Genomic DNA, 19,378 nt, shown 5'->3' with positions numbered 1-19,378 from the left:
ATGCTTAGTTAAGTAGGTCAATTACTTGAATTCTTCAGATTAAAGCATTTTGCAAGCAAAAATACATGTTACCCTTTTAAAAGGATGAATTGTAATGATAGTTCAAACTGTTGGGGTTTTTTTTGCAAATCACACTACACTATGTAGATGTTGTGCATTAGCTGTCAAAGGAGCTAAATGTTTTGAGCAACATTTTGCTTTGATGTTAACAGTTTTCTCTGGTGCTTCCTTTCCTTACCTTACATGTCTAGAATAGGGCATAAAATAGCTGAAAGACTACATGAATGAGCTAGACTAACCTGAGAATATCTGAAAAATAAATATCTAGATTATCCTGAGCAGGGCTTGCTTGCTATATCACATGTACTTATGTCTGTGCCTCTACATGGATATGAGTTCACAAATGTTATTCTTCATCATGAAAAAAAGCTTATACTGATAGAATTATGCCAAACAATAATATCCACTATAACAGAAAATTATCTATAGTCCACTGCCCCTTAAGCTTTCAGAGACCCACAGATGTTTCATTATAATCTGTTACCACATATGTGGTTTTATATGACTTAATTCCCACTTTTTCAGGGCAGGGTGGAGGATTGACTCTATTTTTACACATTTCCTATGTGGCATTTTTTAATCTAATTTATCTATAGAATTTTTTTAAAAATCAACTAAAACAAAAATAAATTGAATGCGGTGAAAATTTAAGAAATACATGTAATAAAGCAAAAATGAAAGGATTCTGAATAGGTGAACAAAAGCGAAAGTAATACAAAAGTGAGTAACCAATACAGATAATTCTCAACTTATGACTCTTTGTTGAACAACCATTTGAAGTTACAACAGTGTTAGAAAAAGTGACTTATGACCAGTCCTTGCACTTACGACCATCGCAGTGTCCTCACAGTCATGTAATCATGATTTGGGGGCTTGGCATCTATTTATGACAATTGCAGCATCCTGGGATCACATGATCACTACGTGGGACCTTCCCAGCCAGCTGCCGACAAACAAGGTCAATAGAGGAGGCCAGATTTACTTAACAATCACCACTACCACAACAAAAAAGTTGCAAAATTGGGGGTTGTCATATGATGACTCATGTAATGACTTGCATCACTTACTGATGAAAGTTTCAGTCCTAACTGTGGTTGTAAGTCAAGGACTACATGTATGAAGGTAGTACGTAGAGACAGTTTGGTTTAATAGAGAGGGAAAAAATCAGGATTGAATTGAAAACAAATATGAAAGGAATCATTTAAGAGGAAGAAGACTACAAACATTATTCTTGGAGAGAGTTGATAAGAAACCACCAAAATCTGAGATGAGAAGTAAAAAAAAACAAAATATAATTACGAAAAGGTACATGGAAGTGATGGTTTGTAAGGATAGAACTCTATGGTGAAGTATACTGAATAGTATGTCTACAAATTAGATTTGGTTAATAGTTATATAATTAGTGTTTTTCACTACTATTTTTTCTCTGCTTTGCACAGCATTGTTTATTCCAAAAGAATATAGTGTTAAGTACAACATAATGAGGCAGGACACTGCACTGTGTAGAGCATCATTTGCACGGTGGATCTCAAGTGTTGGACCATTTCAATAGCCATTTTGTAACTGAGTAATCCCAGTAGCATCCATTGTTTGAAGTCACTCATGACATTTTCTTAAGCATGCCCAGAATTCAAAATGGCTGGAGACCCGAAATCACGTTGAAATTTCCAGTCCAGATGAAATTGAGAATTTGTTCAGGTTTTTTTTTGGGGGGGGGGGGCAGTGGCAGTATATTTTCAAAAATTACTGCAGAACATTTAATCCTCACCACAACATTTATTTTTTATCAAATACACACACACACACACACACACACACACACACACGCTTCTATCTAGGTAATTCATAGTATGCAGATGCAATTTCCTTGCCACCCATGGAAACACAAACAGAATACTTTACACTGGGAGGAGTTCAAACATTGCTGAGAATTACTGAGCACTAAGTAATCAAGTGCGTGAAATAAGCCTGACAAGAAATAATTTGCACTATTATGCCAGCAGTTTTAGGAACTGAGCTGAATAGATTTGGTATTGAAGAGACATATGAAGAGATCAACCGATCCCTAGAACTGGAAGACAGGCTGGATCAGTGGATTTCATTCAAGCTATAATACAACCATTCAAATTTATAATCAGAACCAAACATGGCTTCTTATAATTCAACAAACTAGTAAGTGTGCAGTTTTGTTGTTAGATACTGTTCCTCACTGCTTCATTGTTGCTGTATAATAAAATGCGTTGCTTTTATGTTACCACAACTGACAGTTTTTCAGGATATAGTGATCATACCTGAAAAGGGGAGAACTTCCAACTGAAATGTTTTCCAGTTGTAGCATTTTTTTATTTATTTTTTGCCTTTCTGATCTTACATTCTGTGGCAATATGCTGTGGCTTTTTTCATCGCATAAGTCATCTTCTTGCCCAAAATGGCTTGTTTTGCATATAACAGTTCTTCCAGAACAGTGTCCCTGTGAAGAATAATAATGAATAGTATAAAGGTGAAACCGGGCTGGGGTGAAAGTAGAAAATATTATCAGATGAATATTAATGCTTTGCAATAAAAAAAAGTCTGAAAGTGGGGAAACTGACAGCTGTGAAAAACAGCTATAAGTAAGTTGTAATGCTTGTAGTAGAATATTTCAATCTGCGTTTCCTTCATTGTGGAATCAATTCAGTTCGAATGTATCTCAAAGTGAACACACATAGGACAGCACCATTAAATAATATGTACGTGGAAAAGGCTTTGAAAAGCTTTGTAGGTAGACCAGGCATCTCATATTTCCTATTTATATGAACTGTGTTAAAATAGTGGCATAGTTTCTCCTATCATAAAAGAAAGTTGTTATGATAAAAAAGATTGCTGGAATGTTTGTAATGGGATAAAGCTTTGAAGCTATTCTAAGATTTATATCTGGATAACACAGGAGTAAAAAATAAAATAACCAATTTATTTAATGGCAAAAAAAAGCTTCAGGATGTTTTAGAATGGTAGAGTGGAAGGGACCTCAGTTGTCTAATCTAAACCCTTGTTGGGTGCAACTTTAGTTGTCTAATATGTTACAGAATCTCTTTCAATTCTATAATAATAGTTTTTGTGATTAGTTTGTGTTAGCTCTTGCAAATATCCATCTTATATTATGCAGATGTATATATAAATTGGCATACACTAAATAAATAAAAAATAAATAAAATATATATAAACAAACATTATAACACAAGAGCACCAGAGATCTTCATCAATAACCTTAAAAAGAAATGCAATTTTTCTGACCATCTTACTATATAGAAATAACACATCTACAGAAAACAGTATATCAATTTCATTTGAGTGTTGTAGATGCCTTACCAGCTTTAAATCCTGGGTATCTTGCCTGTATTTCCGAAATATCACTTTTTCAAAATGGTATTATCATATTTTCCCCAGTTCAGATGCTGCTGCTTTATAAACAATTGTGTTTGCAGTTTTATTTTGGTACAAAATTATATTTTACTAGCTAAAATAAAAGGTTGTCATATTTTATGCTGCCTTCACTGAAAATCTCAGAAGTAAAAAAATGGAAAAATAAATAAACTCTTGAATTGACTATGGTTGTTGCACATTTAAAAAAGGGACAAAGTTTTTATTAAATGGTTGTAGCTCCCATCAACGTTTTTTGACCCATTGCAGGCTCCCTGGCCTTCAATAATGTTCTTAAAAAGCATGTATATTAAGTTAGTGTTTCTCAGTATTTGCTTGACAGATAATAATGAGAGAAGTGACCTTATTGAGACTGTCAAGGTAATCATTATTTGACAATAAATGTCTAATAATGTTCTAATCCAGAGGTCCCCAACCTTTTGAACACCAGGGACTGGTTCCATGGAAAGAGGTTTTTCTGTGGACTGGAGGGGGCATGGTTTTGTGTACTGCCTGCATCCCACAGATGGGGCTTTGCTTGTTCGTGTGGACTGGTTTCTGGCATGCTGTTCAGTGCCGGTCCACAGACGGAGATTGGGGACCCCTGTTCTAATCCCTTAGACCAGGGGTCTGCAACTTTGACAACTGGCTGAGGAATTCTGGGAGCTAAAGTCCACAAGTCTTAAAGTTATCAAGGTTGCAGACCCCTGCCTTAAACCCTGATGTTCCTTTTGCCACATTAGTCAAGCATGGGTTGTTTCTACAACAGTTTCCTCTTTTACCAAGATTAACATTATTTTATTTTTTATTTTTATTTTAATTCCATTTATACCCCGCCCTTCTCCGAAGACTCAGGGCGGCTTACAAGCTTAGCAGTAGCCTTCATTCTATGTATATGCCTGCTTATTAGGGCTTTCACACACACACCCCCAAGCGGCATTATTACAAAGTCAGCTTAATTGCCCCCAACAATCTGGGTCCTCATTTTACCTACCTCGGAAGGATGGAAAGCTGAGTCAACCTTGAGCCTGGTGGGATGCAAACCTGCACTAATTGCAGGCAGCTGGTATTACTTAAGGAGGCATTAGCCCACTGCTCCACCAGTGGGGATTAGACAGAAATACTTTAGACTTGAGTTGTATCCTACTGGGTCTTTCCACCAAAAAAAAAAAAGGATTTGTCCTCATTTTTCTTCACCTTTTCTGTGATCCTTCCCAATCTGCCTGGGGGGGAAGGGAGGAAGTTTGATGATTTGGGATAAATAAGATGCCATGGTAAACTTTCTATGAGTGGATTACAATAATGATTTGTTAACAGAGAGTTTTGAAACTTTAATTTTGTTTTAGTATTATTATTCTTCCTGTTAATTATTTTTGTCACTAATATAATACTGGTATATAGAAGACAGGTCAATAATTTGCAAAATAGATTTAGTAGTTTAAAGAGGGGCCTGTTTCACAAGGGTAGGAACAAATGTAGTAATGTATTAATCAGTATTCAACTAGAGGGGATAATATGAGTATATGTGTGGGGGGTGTTGATGCACCTTTTTGAATGTTTTGATTGTTTTGTGTCCTTTGTCCTTTTTTTTCTTTATTGTCTTTTGTATTTTTTCTGTTGTTTTGTATTGTGTATTTTAACCTTGTCTTGAACAAAATATTTTTTTTAAAAGAGCATGTTTGAAGGGACAGAGGGGAGAAGAAGAAAAGAGGCTGTGATGATGCAAATGGAACATTTTGGAATTTCATTTCTGAGAACGGTTGATTTATCTTCTTGATTCAAAAAAGGTGAAAGATGCCAGTTCTAAAAAGCAAACAAAAAAAACCTCTTGTCTGGACAGCCCATGGTTCTTCAGAAATCTATTTTCTTTGCTCTGGTGTATATAAAGCACACCCAAGAACAAACATCAGCAGATGCTAAACTGGCATTTTGAACAGTTATTTTAAATAATTGTTGAAAGATATTTCCCTCATGACCCATCTCCAAGGTAACTCTTAAAGTGCTGAAGAAAGAACTTGGTATTGCCCTTCTTTAATTGCTCTTATTTAGGAGGATAAAATGTTGCTATAAAAAACTATGCATCTTTTAGATTTAATGAAGAACCCTTATTCTACAGCAAGTAGATTCTTGCTGCTGTCAAGAACTCTAAACTGCTATTGCTATAGAAGACAACAAACTTTTTAAAGATTAAGTGGTTAATTAATTTAATTCTTCAGGTGTAAGACTTATGCCCTCTAGAGGCACTTAAGTCATACATCAATAAAGCACTCCCTTTCTCTTTCTCTTTGCTTAATTGAAGACATCTTGCTTGTTGAATGCAGACACCCAGCCATTATTTTTCATAAATCTTTATCTTGTACCTGTCATCCAGAAGATCTTCTGTCATGGACTGAAGGCTACATTCTGGAATTTCCTACTTTCACACAGTTCTTTAAGGAGGTCTGTATCTTCAATAATGGGGTTTAATATCACTGGGTTGAAAGAAAAACCTTCTTAGCTGGGAATAATCAAAATGGAGACTGCTTTAGAAAGAAAGTTGCAGTTTATTGAAGAGGAAAGCCAGACAGAAAGATGGCTCTGGAAAAGCTGACCACAAGTAGCAGGATGTGGTGGGTTTTTATACCTTCTGGGGCTCTTGAGGTTGTTTCCTATTCCTGTTGGAGGCTTTATGTTTCCCATGTCCTGTACTTTGACCTGAGTCTGAGTGTGCCCTTTTGGTATTGGTGGGTTAATCCTATTATGTTTCTTGTCCTTAGAATTTTGGTGGGGATATGTAGATTTTAGGTGACTTTGTCTTCCTAATAGCTTCCTGGCTCCAACCTTCCTGAATGGATTACTACATCTGCATTTCTAAAAGCTGGCCCCTGCCTAGTTTCTACTTGGGGGAGAGGGGCTGGGGCTGGTTTCTGTCTTTTTTAAAAGATCTTCTCCATTATTCCTTTGGGGAAATATATTCTGCCTTTTTAATAGTTCCCAAAATATTTATTTTTCTGGATTCATCCCACAACTGCTAAATAGAGGTTCAGTGTTTGGGGATTTATCTGACAAAAAATAAGGACCTATTTAAAAAGTAACTAATTACACATCTGGAAAATATAATGGCAGTTTTTTTAAGATGGAAAAAGTTAAAATTATCTTTGTTAGGAGCAATTGCTGCCATTAAAATGAATGTTAAAATGAATATTCTATCAAGGCTTATTTTTCTGCTTTCAATGATTCCAAAAAGAATTGAAAATAAGGTATTAAATGATCCTAATTCTACATTCTAATAAAGACTATAGTTAAATGCCAACATAATATTAGATTTTGTTTTCTCTTTACCCTCTTTTGTTTTGTTTTTTTTGACCAGACTGCTTAAAGATATCTTCAGGTCTTGGTACTTTTTTTAAGATTTTGACTTTGCCTAATCAAGGCATTGAATTGGCCTAATCAAAGTACTTCTAATTAAATATTTATATATTCATGCTTGTGGAAAAATAACTAGGCTTATTCACTATTGGAATAGTAATTTTCAAGTTAACCTACAAACATACATTTCTTTTTTCAAAAAAATGTTTTAGCTGGTTTAATTTTTGCCAGTAAAAATTACATTGCTATTTATTTATAAAGTATTTATGGGCCTCCCCAAACCACTTAAGACTCTAGGTCAGGGGTAGGCAACCTCGGCTCTTTTATGACTCATGGACTTCAACTCCCAGAATTCCTGAGCCAGCTATGCTGGCTCAGGAATTCTGGGAGTTGAAGTCCACGAGTCATAAAAGAGCTGAGGTTGCCGACCCCTGCTCTAGGTGAACAGCAAAGCAAGAGTAAAATGGAAATAATTGTAAACAAATTAGCCAAATAACCTGAATGCAGATACAAGAGGGACCTCACTCATTCAGTCAGGACCAAAGGCCTGGTGGAATAATATACCTTTACCTACTTTGCAAAATACAAGGAGAGAAGGGGCTAACTATATCTCTTGGGAAAATGTGTTCTGAAGTGTGGGGGCTGTTAGAAAAAAAAGCTGGCTCCCAGTCCCTTCCCTGAAAGACAGAGCCAACTTAGAAGTAAGGGGCGGGGAGCAAAACATTCATTCATATAGCAGCCATTTTCATTCCCCTCAAAACCTAGCAAGAAGCTAGAAGTGTCATTCTACCCTTGATCTGACCTCTGAAAGCTCTTAGAGATACAGGAGTGTGTCTGCAGGAAGCAGAAGCTGGAATTGGTATTAGTGGGAGATGGTCAGGGTTGGTACTAAAACCTTTTACAACTGAGTCTCTCAATTGAGGTAGCTTCTTAGAGCTCTAGATTCAACCAGTTCATGTATAGCATTTATAGAGAGATGCTGAGAGAGTTGTTGTGCAGTTATATATTATAAAGTGTTGCTGAAATCATATGTTATTATCACAATCTCTCTCTCTCTCTCTCTCTCTCTCTCTCTCTCTCTCTCTCTCTCTCTCTATATATATATATATATATATATATATATATATATATATATATATATATATATATATATATATATATATATATATATATATATAAAATGGCTAATTGACGAGCAAGAGCAGGTTTAATATTTTTTTAAAAATAGTTATCAATATTTGTGTTTGCTTTATCTGAGTTTAATTAAAAATGGGGAAATAATGTACTGTAGCAGTAATTCTGTTCATTGATGTATACTAGTGCTACAAGAATAGTCAATTCTTCTGTAAATATTTTTCTTAACTTGTTTCCATGGAAATGCTCCACAGCAATCATGCAGGTTTTTCATATTTCCATGGTAACTGGTTCCAGGGCGCCCCCAAGTGGAACTCCTCTGTCTTTGCAGCCACTTACCATTCCCATTTCTGGGAAGCACAGAAGCAGAAGGAGCAAAAGTAATTCAGATAGTAATATTTCTATGAAGTGTCCTTCCATTGTTGCATCTTATCTAGATTGTGAAATAAATCTTGTGTGATAATTGTTCAGTAAAAAGATATAGGGTGAACTGTTAAGATTTCCCCCCACCCCCTGTTTTTGTAGATTAGGCCTCTCTTCCTCTTGCCAGTTGACGCCATGGTGATAAATTGTTGTAGCTGATGATTAGGGTGGGCAGTACTTCAAAGGGGCGACTTCAGTTCATTGGGTATCTGAGCAAGCAGCCTTTTGAAATGCCTTCATTCAGCAAGATGCTGGCCTGCTTCAGCGCAGATATACTTAGCTCAGCAACAGTGACTTTTGCGCGCGCACACACACACACACACACACACACAAACACACAAACACACATAGAGTGCAATGGTAGGCAGGTCAAACCATAGTGCTCCCACTTCATGTTTATATATACAATACACACACACATGCATACATATGTGCAGACATACATATATGCAGACATACATATATCCATATACACACATACATAGATACACATACAAAAAAGCTTGGCAAAATTAAACATATACTCACAAACACACACAGAGTGTAGTGGTAGGTAGGTCAAACCATAGTGCTCCCACTTCATGTTTGTATATACAACACACACACACACTCTAACACACACACACACACATGCATACATACATATATCCATATCCATATACACACACATACACAAAAAAGCTTGGCAAAATTAAACATATAGACACACACACAAACACACACTGTAAGTTGCTGAATAAAACTGAACATCTAGTTAGGTATCAAGTTAGGTGCCTCATGGACATCACATCAGAAACTGAGTGGAACCCTTGCGCTTTTCTCTCCTTCCCTCAGGCTGCTTCTTCAGATAAATCCAGGTGGGCTGGCGGCCATTCAGACAAATGGTTTTACACTCATTCCATCTTTGAGCCATGGAAGATTTCAGAGGTCAGACCCCCCCCCAAATGATCTGGAAGTCACTGCAGCTGGCAAAGCACAGATACTGTTAGATACTGGGTTCGTTGCTTGACTGATGAGATGAGACGAGTGAGTTCAGCAAGAAACATTCTTTATTTGGTTGCAGGAACTGAACTGGGAAACAGGGCTGTGAATGCAGCAATTTATACCCTGGCCTCTAGGCGGCGGCCAATAGGTTTAAAGCAACCTATTGCCGCCCTAGAAGCAACCAATGGCGGCGCTGGAGACAGGTTGTCTTAGGAGCTGGGAGCCATTAGCCAGCTTCCCTGCTTGAGCAACCTTCCAGCAATTAACCCGTGATATTCCTAAGCAAGACAAAGCCCAATACATTACACCCCTCCCCCCTAGAATGTACACACATTATAACGACAAGGGGAATGATTACAGCAATTACAAGTTTTTCAGAGATACAAAAATAATATGCAATGTACACATTTTCCGTACTTGTTAATACAAAGGCTCTCCTGGCTAGCAGCAATCAATGACACATACAATATTATAGCTCAGTTATTTTGGAAGAAAATCTTGTAAATACGCAGGAGGTTTGTGAACCCTCGTGGAATGCATAGGAGAGCCAGGCACTCCCTGGCCTACCAGCTTGCCCGCCGTGCTGGGTAGACCAGGGTCCATAAGTTCAAGTGAGTCTGAATGACTCAGAATTCTCTGGCTGGCCATTTCTGGTCGGCCCAATCCAGAGTCCCATCTTTCTGCAGAGTTAGCACAGCGACTGTAGTGTTCTGCTTGGCTTTCTCCTTCAGGGGCCCCATGTTGCACTCCTGGGCTTTGCCCCCCCTATGGCCACCTCCCTGTTGCTCTGACTGCTTGGGACCTCAAAGCATATGGCTTGATCGGCCTGGCTGCCGGTTTGCGGTCCGTGGATGGCACCTGGGACGAAGTCCTCGCTTTGTGGTCATTCTGGAAAACGCTTTCTAAGCTGATCGATATGGCAATGAACAACTCGCCTGCCCTCTAGGCCCACTTCGTATGAGAGGGGGTTTGACGTTTTGGTGATTTTCCCTGGCACCAAGTTCCCATGCCCGTAGTTCCAGGCCCATACCCTGTCGCCCACTTGCAGCCCCCTCGGGGTTTTACGGCGAGAGGCCTCAGCTGCCACCCGGTCTGGGTGCAACCTGTCCAGTTTCGTGATTAGTCGCCTCCCCCAGCGCAGCTCTACTGGGCTTTTGCCCATTGCTGTGCATGGTGTGGAATGTTGGCAGAACAAAAAGTCGGCCAGCCTGTGGTTCCAGTCCCCAGTCACTATGTGTTTCAATTATTCTTTCATGGTGCGTACCATTCATTCGGGTTGACCATTACTAGATGGGTGAAATGGAGCAGATGTCGCATGCCTAATGAGGTTTGCCCTCAGAAAAGCCTGAAATTCTGCCGCAGTAAATTGGGCCCCGTTATCGGACACTATGACGTCCGGTAGCCCATGCGTTGCAAAGAGTTTCCTAAGCACCTGGATGGTCCTAGCAGTAGTCATATTTGCGATTGGTATAACTTCCAGCCATTTAGAGTGGCTGTCAACCACTATAAGAAAGAGCTGTCCCTGAAAGGGCCCAGAGAAGTCTATATGAATCCTTGACCAGGGTGTGTGTGTCTCCTCTCACCTGTGGACGGGCGTGTGCGGCATTTCAGGCCTAGACTGTTGGCATGTATAGCACCCATGAACTTGAGCCTCGATGGCTTTATCTAATCCTGGCCACCATAAATAGCTTCGTGCCAAAGCTTTCATGCGAACAATACCTGGATGACCTTCATGAACCGATTGCAATACTCTGTCACTTAATGAGGTGGGAACAATGACCCTGTTCCCCCAAAGAATACAAACTTTATGAGCTGAGAGCTCACGTCTCCTTGTGAAGTAGCTCTGGAACTCAGGACCTGGGCTTTTCTCTAGCCACCCCGTGTGTACCCAAGATAGTACTCTGCTTAGAGTCTTGTCTGCTGCCGTTTCTGCAGCTATGTCCCCCGCGTGAAGGGGAAACTCCGGCAAGTCCTGAATGGACAAAACGCGGGCTGCTGGGGCCGGCTCTGGCTTGATGTGAGGCAGTAGAAGCCTGCTCAGGCCATCTGCACGGGCCATTTCCTTGCCGGGTTTCTGAATTAGCTTAAAACTGTAAGCCGGTAAAAAAATGGACCATCTTAACATTCTAGGGGATAAGATGTGGAGTGTCTGTCTGTCTGTAGTGAATAACTCTAGTAGTGGTTTATGGTCTTTGAAGACCGTGAAGTTCCTGCCGTATAAGTGGTCATGGAATTTTTTTACTCCAGCTACAATGGCCAATGCTTCCTTGTCAATTTGTGCATAATTACGCTCAGTGGAGGACAGTGTCCTAGAATAAAAAGCAATTGGAACTTGAGTCCCATCACTCTCCAAGTGACTTAGGACAGCCCCCACCCCGTATGGGGATGTGTCACACGCAAGGCATACCGGCATCAGTTCCTTAAAGTGAGCGATCGTGGAACTGACAGACAGTAGAGCCTTCAATTCCTGAAAACTTCTTTCATGAACACTAGTCCACTTCCATGCAGTATTTTTGTCCAAGACCTGATGTAATGGCTTTGCCATTGCAGCCTTGTTAGGAAGGAACGCGTGGTAAAAATTTAGGAGGCCTAGGAATGCCTGAAGCTCTCCCTTCGTTCTGGGGTTGGGTGCCATCTGAATGGCTTTTACTTTTGACTCAGCAGGGTGGATGCCGTTGGCATCTATACCAGACATGTCAAACACAAGGTCCGGGGGCCGGATTCGGCCCGCAAAGTGGTTTTATGTGGCCCGCGAAGCCATCCTGGAAACAGTGAGGGAATGGCCCCCACTGCCTTGGCCCTGGCCCAGAGACCCTCCTTCTGCCAGAGACCCTCAGATCTATCCCCACTCCTGCCCAGGCCCCCATAGGCACCCTTGATGTGAACGATGTAGAGCTGGCCATGCCCACCCAGTAGGCCATACGCACTCTAGCCACGCCCACCCAGTAGGCCACACCCACCCTGGCCATACCCACCCGGCCCCTTGAGGGCAACCGCAATGCTGATGCGGCCCTCAATGAAATTGAGTTTGGCACCCCTGATCTATACAGAACCTCAAGAACTCAGTTGAAGGGACTCCAATATTACACTTTTTTTTTAATCTTGAGGCCTGCTTTGCGCAGCCTTTGAAGGATGGCTTTGGGCCTCCTTGCTAGCACCTTAGTGGACTCACCGGCGATGAGCACGTCATCAAAATAGGGGCAAACCCCCGGAATGCCCTAGAGCGTCCGCTCCATAATACCTTGAAACATGCCGGGGGCTACGCTGACCCTGAATTGCAGGTGTTTTACTTTTAACGCCCCCTGTGGGTTACAATTGTCTGTGCCGCAACTGTGGCCTTGTCAACAGGAAGCTGTTGGTAGGCCTGAGCCAAATCTAATTTTGCAAAAATTGTACCACTTTTCAAGGATGCCAGGATGTGGCTTACTACTGGCACCGGGTATGCATGCTGTTTGAGTGCACGATTAATTGTGCATTTGTAATCGGCACAGATGCAGACTTCCCCGTTGGCTTTTAGTGGCGTTATGATTGGGGTCTCCCATTCACCCCCATCTACTGGCTGAAGTACTCCCTGTTCTACAAGTTTATCTAACTCAGCGTCTATTTTGTGTTTAAGAGCAAATGGCATCCTGTGAGGTTTAATCCTGACTGGCACTACAGTAGGATCTAGTTTAAATGTTATTGGCGGGCCCATGTACGGTCCCCAGAGCTGAGTCAAACACATCTGCGAATTCCTCGCATACTGTCACTAGACTCGCGACTTGCGTCCGGTTGATTCCAGTTACTTGGATGCCTAGTGCATCAAACCAGTCGAGCCCAATCAGGCTCGTTCGCTGATCTCCTACTACGACAACATCCAGGTGCCCAGAAAACCCCTTAAATTTAATGGCTAGTGTGGCCTCACCCTTGACTGCGACTCTAGAATTCTGGAAGTCAGTATAATGTTCGATGGCCTCAGCTTGGCCCATCTCTTGCTGTGATTGCAGACGAATTTAAATGTCTCAAGTGAAATAATGGATACAGCTGAGCCCGTGTCCAGCTCCATCTTGCAGGGACCCCTTGCAGCTCCACCTGAAGTGTAAACTTTGGCTTAATAGGGCAGCGAGCTCCCGTGTGGCAAATGCTTCTGCGGCTGGAGCAAAAACCTACACTACCGGGGCCCCGGTACCTCTCCTCATTGAAATGTCCGACTGGCGATTTGATTGCCGGCCCCTTTGGTGACCTCTGCAAATGGACGCGATGTGGCCGGTCTTTCCGCAGGCCTAACACGTGGCTGTCCGGAACCTACAGTCCATGTGTTGGTGGCGGCTGCCACATCCTGGGCACCTAAGGAAGGGATCTGCCTTGTAAGTTGCCCCTTGTTGCTTGTTGCTGTGACGCTGATGGTCGTTGTGTCTTTGTAGCTTGTCGACTTCTGTGTTGTCTTCTGGGTCTTCCACATGTTCGGTGTCCTTGTGGTGGATTGCTTCCTTGTGCTGTGCTGTTTTGGTGGGCCACATGGCTTGTACGGCCCCGCCAGCGGCTTCGTCTGCCATGATCTCTTTCAGCGCATCTGGGAATGACAGAGTTTCTTTGGCGAAAAGTTTTTGCTGTAACTCTCGATTCTGGAGACGGCAGACAAGCCGGTCTCATAGCCTCTCCTCGACGTCGGAGAACTGGCACAGGCATGTGGCCTGCCTCAACGCCGCGAAGAATTCAGACGCTGTTTCACCTGGTTGCTGAACCCTCTGTTCGAATGCATGGTGCCAAGCGATTACCGACAGCTTGGGCTGGAAGTGGTCTCCGAGCCGTTTCTTCAAGTCCGTGAATGTTATGGACTCCAATGGCGCAAACAAGTTCTCTGCGATGTCAAATGTGGCTGGGCCGCACACACATAGGAGCGTAGTGGCCTTCAGGCCATCCTCAGCAACTTGATTCGCGTGTAGATAGTTCTTGACCCTGGATTGGTACGAAGACCATCTTTCCGGGTGAGCTATATCAAATTCTTCAAGCTTTCCGACCTTTGCCATTTCTGCTGGTCTTTGCAGCTGGGGCTCGTTGTCTTCTTGTCCTGCTCTTCTGTTGCCTAGGGACTGGTCCTCTGGGCACATGGTTGCTAGCGTGGCTGTGCTAGGCCAACCATAGGGGGGGAATTGCTTTTCCCTCCAGGCGTGTTCGGCCTCTCCCCTAATGATTCTTCAGCTCAGTTGGAGGAGCAGGATCCCATCCTCATCGCCAGTGTTAGATAATGGGTTCGTTGCTTGATTGACAAGACGAGATGAGATGAGACAAGTGAGTTCAGCAAGAAACATTCTTTATTTGGTTGCAGGAACTGAACTGGGAAACAGGGCTGCGAATGCAGCAATTTATACCCTGCCCTCTAGGCAGCAGCCAATAGGTTTAAAGCAACCTATTGCCACCCTAGAAGCAGCCAATGGCGGTGCTGGAGACGGGTTGTCTGAGGAGCTGGGAGACGATAGCCAGTTTCCCTGCTTGAACAACCTTCCAGCAATTAACCCCACGTGATATTCCTAAGCAAGACAAAGCCCAATACATTACAGATACGGTGTAATCATAATATTCAGGTCAACGTTTCATCTATTTCAGGAATGAACTTTTGTTCATTTCAGAATGCCCGATACTTGAGGGGAGCAATTCAAGCAGTTCAAATTCATGTAGTACAATTACTTGTGAATTATGACCTAGGTCAGGGGTCAGCAATCTGAAACAGTGAAAGAGCCACTCGGAACCGGTTCCCTCACAAAAGGAAAAACTGAGAGCTGCAAAAACTGTGTGCGCATGCACGTACATGCGTGCATGTGCAGAACAGGGTTTGACTGAAGAGTGGAGCCAAGGCAAGATATGCACCTACCCTGCATATTTGAATTGATTGGTTGAACTTTTATAGTCCCACTTTTTTTTTTGGACTGCACATGGCAGAGGACTGGGAGCTGCAGGGGACGGCTGAAAGAGCCGCATGCGGCTCCGGAGCCATGGGTTGCAGACCTGTGACCTAGGTGAAGAAAAATAAAATAGCTTATTTTAATTTATTTAATTTAATTTATTAATATTTCTATACCGCCCTTCTCCCGAAGGACTCAGGGCGGTGTACAGGGCAAGAATAAAACACAAAGGTACAAAAATTAAAAAGTAATTAAATACATGCCCATAAAAAACAATAAATACATTAATAAAACCCCAATAAAATGATAGTAAAAACCCCACCAATCCCCCCTCAGGCCAGGCCGGCTTGTTCGAACAGGTATGTTTTCAGATCGCGACGAAAGGAGCGAAGATCGGGCGCCGTCCAGAGCTCAACCGGTAACTGGTTCCATAGCTCCGGGGCGCCCACAGAGAAAGACCTCCCCCTGGGGGCCACCAATCTACATTCTCTGACTGGTGGCACCCTGAGGAGGCCCTCTCTGTGGGAACGCACAGGGCGGAGGGAAGTTGACGCCGGCAGCAGGTGTTCCCTAAGGTACTCCGGACCCCTGCCATGTAGGGCTTTAAACACCATGACTAGTACCTTGAATCTCACCCGGAAGACAACTGGCAGCCAATGCAGCTCACGGAGCAGAGGTGTGACATGGGAGTATCGGGAAACTCCCAACACAACTCTCGCGGCTGCATTCTGTGCCAGTTGGAGCTTCCGGGTGGTCCTCAAGGGCAGCCCCATGTAGAGAGCATTGCAGTAGTCTAGTCGAGAGGTCACGAGCGCGTGAGTGACTGTGCATAGATCATCCCGGCTTAGATAGGGCCGCAACTGGCGCACCAGGCGAACCTGGGCGAAAGCCCCCCTAGTCACAGCTCCTATGTGGTCTTCCAGGGTGAGCCATGAATCTAGGAGGACTCCCAAGTTGCGAGCCCTATCTACGGGGGGTAATAATTCACCCCCCATAGCAAGAGGTGGAATGTCCGAATAAACCCGGGATGAAGGTATGCAAAGCCACTCGGTCTTGTCGGGGTTGAGTTGAAGTCTGTTCCTCCCCATCCAGACCCGAACCACCTCCAGGCAACGGGACATCACGGTGAGGGCATCACTGGGGTGGTTTGGGGTCGAAAAGAAAAGCTGGGTATCATCAGCATACTGATGATACCCAACTCCAAAACCACGAATGATCTCACCCAGCGGTTTCATATAGATGTTGAACAGGAGAGGCGAGAGGACCGACCCCTGGGGAACTCCACAAATGAGAGACCTCACGGTCGACCTCTGCCCTCCTGCCAACACCGACTGCGAGCGTCCCTGGAGATAGGAGGAGAACCACTGTAAAACCGTGCCTCCCACTCCCAATCCCCCGAGACGCCGCAGCAAGATACCATGGTCGATGGTATCGAAAGCCGCTGAGAGGTCTAATAGGACCAGAACAGAGGAATGCCCCCTATCCCGAGCCCTCCAGAGATCATTCACCAGCGCGACCAATGCCGTCTCCGTGCTGTACCCGGGCCTGAAACCCGATTGGTACGGGTCTAGATAATCCGCTTCATCCAGGACCAGAGGGAGCTGATGTGCCACCACACTCTCAACAACCTTCGCAAGAAAGCGAAGGTTGGAGACAGGACGAAAGTTGTTCAATACAGCTGGGTCCAAGGCAGGCTTCTTGAGGAGAGGCCTCACCACCGCCTCTTTCAAGACGGCGGGGAAGCTACCCTCACTCAAAGAAGCCGATATAACTGCCTGGAACCAGCTGCGTGTCCTCTCCCGGGCTGCATAGACCAGCCAGGAAGGGCACGGGTCCAATAAACATGTGGTGGTGCTCAGCCTCCCCATGATCCTGTCCACTTCCTCCGGAGTCACAGAATCAAACTCCTCCCAGGTGATATCGACAAGACCACCCGTGTCCTGCTCGACAGACTCTGCCCAGTCAGAGTCCAGACCTTTTCCGAATCCGAGCGATTTTGTCCGATAGATGCTGGTTAAACTCCTCGGCACGACCCTGCAAGGGATCCTCCCTCACCTCCTGATTCAGGAGGGAGCGAGTCACCCTAAACAGGGCGGCCGGGCGATTATCTGCGGATGCGATAAGGGTGGCAAAGTGGTTAGACCTCGCCTCCCTTATCGCAGCGAGATAAGACCTAGTGTAGGTTCTTAGTCGCAATCGATCGGATTCGGATCGGCTGGATCTCCAACCGCTCTCTAGGCCCCGTCTCCGACGCTTCATCTCCCGGAGCTCCACGGAGAACCATGGGGCTCGACGGGATCTGCACCGGGTCAGGGGCCGCAGGGGTACAACTCGGTCAAGAGCCTCAGTGGCTGCCCTTTCCCAGGCTTCCACTAAGGCGTCTGCTGAGCTGTGAGCAAGGGAGGCAGGTGGGGACCCCAGCGCCGCCTGGAACCTCTGGGGATCCATTAAGCGTCTGGGGTGGTACCATTTGATAGGTTCCACACACCCACGGCGGGGGTGGCAAAACGGAAGACCAGCCGCAGGAGATGATGATCGGTCCATGACAGGGGCATGACAATTGGGGAGCCCCCACCAAGATCATCTAACCACCGTCCAGATAAGAAAACTAGGTCAAGGGTGTGGCCTCCCTCATGAGTCGGTCCCGAAATTACTTGCGTCAGGTCCATGGCCGTCATGGAAGCCATGAACTCCCGAGCCAACTCAGATGATCCTCCCAGAGATGGTAGATTGAAGTCCCCCAAAACTATAAGTTTCGGGAACTCAATCACCAACCCAGAGAGGACATCGAGAAGCTCAGGCAGGGCTGCTGCTGCGTGACTAGGCGAAAGGTACACCAGCAGCAAGCCCAACTGCGCACCAGGGCCGCATCTCAAAAAGAGAGACTCACACCCGACTATCTGGGGAACGGTGGCCTCCCGTGGGCACAAGGTCTCCCTCATAACAACAGCCACTCCCCCACCCCTACCCTGAGCCCGAGGCCGGTGTAGCACCCGGAAACCTGGTGGGCAAAGATCAACCAGAGGAATACCGCCCTCTGGGCCCAACCAAGTTTCCGTGATGCAAGCCAGGTCCGCCTGCTCACCCTTGACCAAGTCACGGACGAGAGGAGCTTTATTAACGACAGACCTGGCATTCAGGTACACCAGCCGGAGCTCAGGAGGCTGCACATCCTCACTCCCGGGACCTCGGGGCGGAGCCAGAGGGTCGGAGTGCCTCACCGCTTGTAAGCAGCGGAGAGACCTTCCCTGAGATCGATACGGTCCTCTGTTCCTACACCTGCTGCCATTCCCTAACGTCGTGGGAATAGGTAATCCCACGACTGGCCCTGGAGCCCCAGAAGCAACCGACCCCCGCTCCCCCCCCCCGCGATCCGCCTCGGCACTGGCCTGAACAAAGGTTGTTGGACTTCCCCCCTCGTCCAAACAACCAAAAGAAGTACCCTCCCTCCTCCCTAACCCCCGAAAAAATTTCGACAGAAAACAAACCAGGGGCCTCTTGTTAGGTTTACGTCGGAGGCCCCTACCCGTGCCCAGCCATCTCTCAGGGTCCAAATAAGTGGGCCCTTCCTCGAGATTGTACGCGGCTGGAAAGGCGGGTCGCCCCCAGGAAGGGGGAGCACCCCTGAGGGCGAGCAAGTCCTTAGAGGAATACCTAAGATAAGGCATAAGAGCAGTCCAGATGCAGGCAGTCCATAGTCAGTAAGGAGGGTCTAAGCAGAGGACAAATAGGTGTCCCGACCCTCCACCCAGCCACTGCCACTCAGCTGGGTGCACCCCCAGGACAGGCCAACCATCGTCCTCTCACGACAGTCGCAAGGCCTATTCCGTGGGGGTGGTCTGAAACACCCATCCTGGGTATAGCATGTCCCCTAGAGCTCTCACCTCTAGGGGCAGCAGATGTAAGTTCAAGCCACCCTCTCACGGTGGCTATTACCCAGGGAACTCTGAATCCTTAGGGGATGATATGTGGGTGACAATAAGCAACAGTCCGAAGGCAGAAGTATGGTAGTATAATAATCCATCGTAGTACGCCATCAAAGTCTGCACTGCTAAATAGCCGAGTCCTCCGTTGCTCTGCCGTTCCAGGAGATTGTTCATGGCCACAGCTCCATGGGCCCTCAGTTCTGCAATCCTTGGGGCCTTCCA

Source organism: Vipera ursinii (assembly GCF_947247035.1).
Source record: "Vipera ursinii genome assembly, chromosome: 1".
NCBI classification, from domain to species: Eukaryota; Metazoa; Chordata; class Lepidosauria; order Squamata; family Viperidae; genus Vipera; species Vipera ursinii.
The sequence above is the reverse complement of the archived record's forward strand: the minus strand, read 5'-3'. Positions refer to the sequence as shown.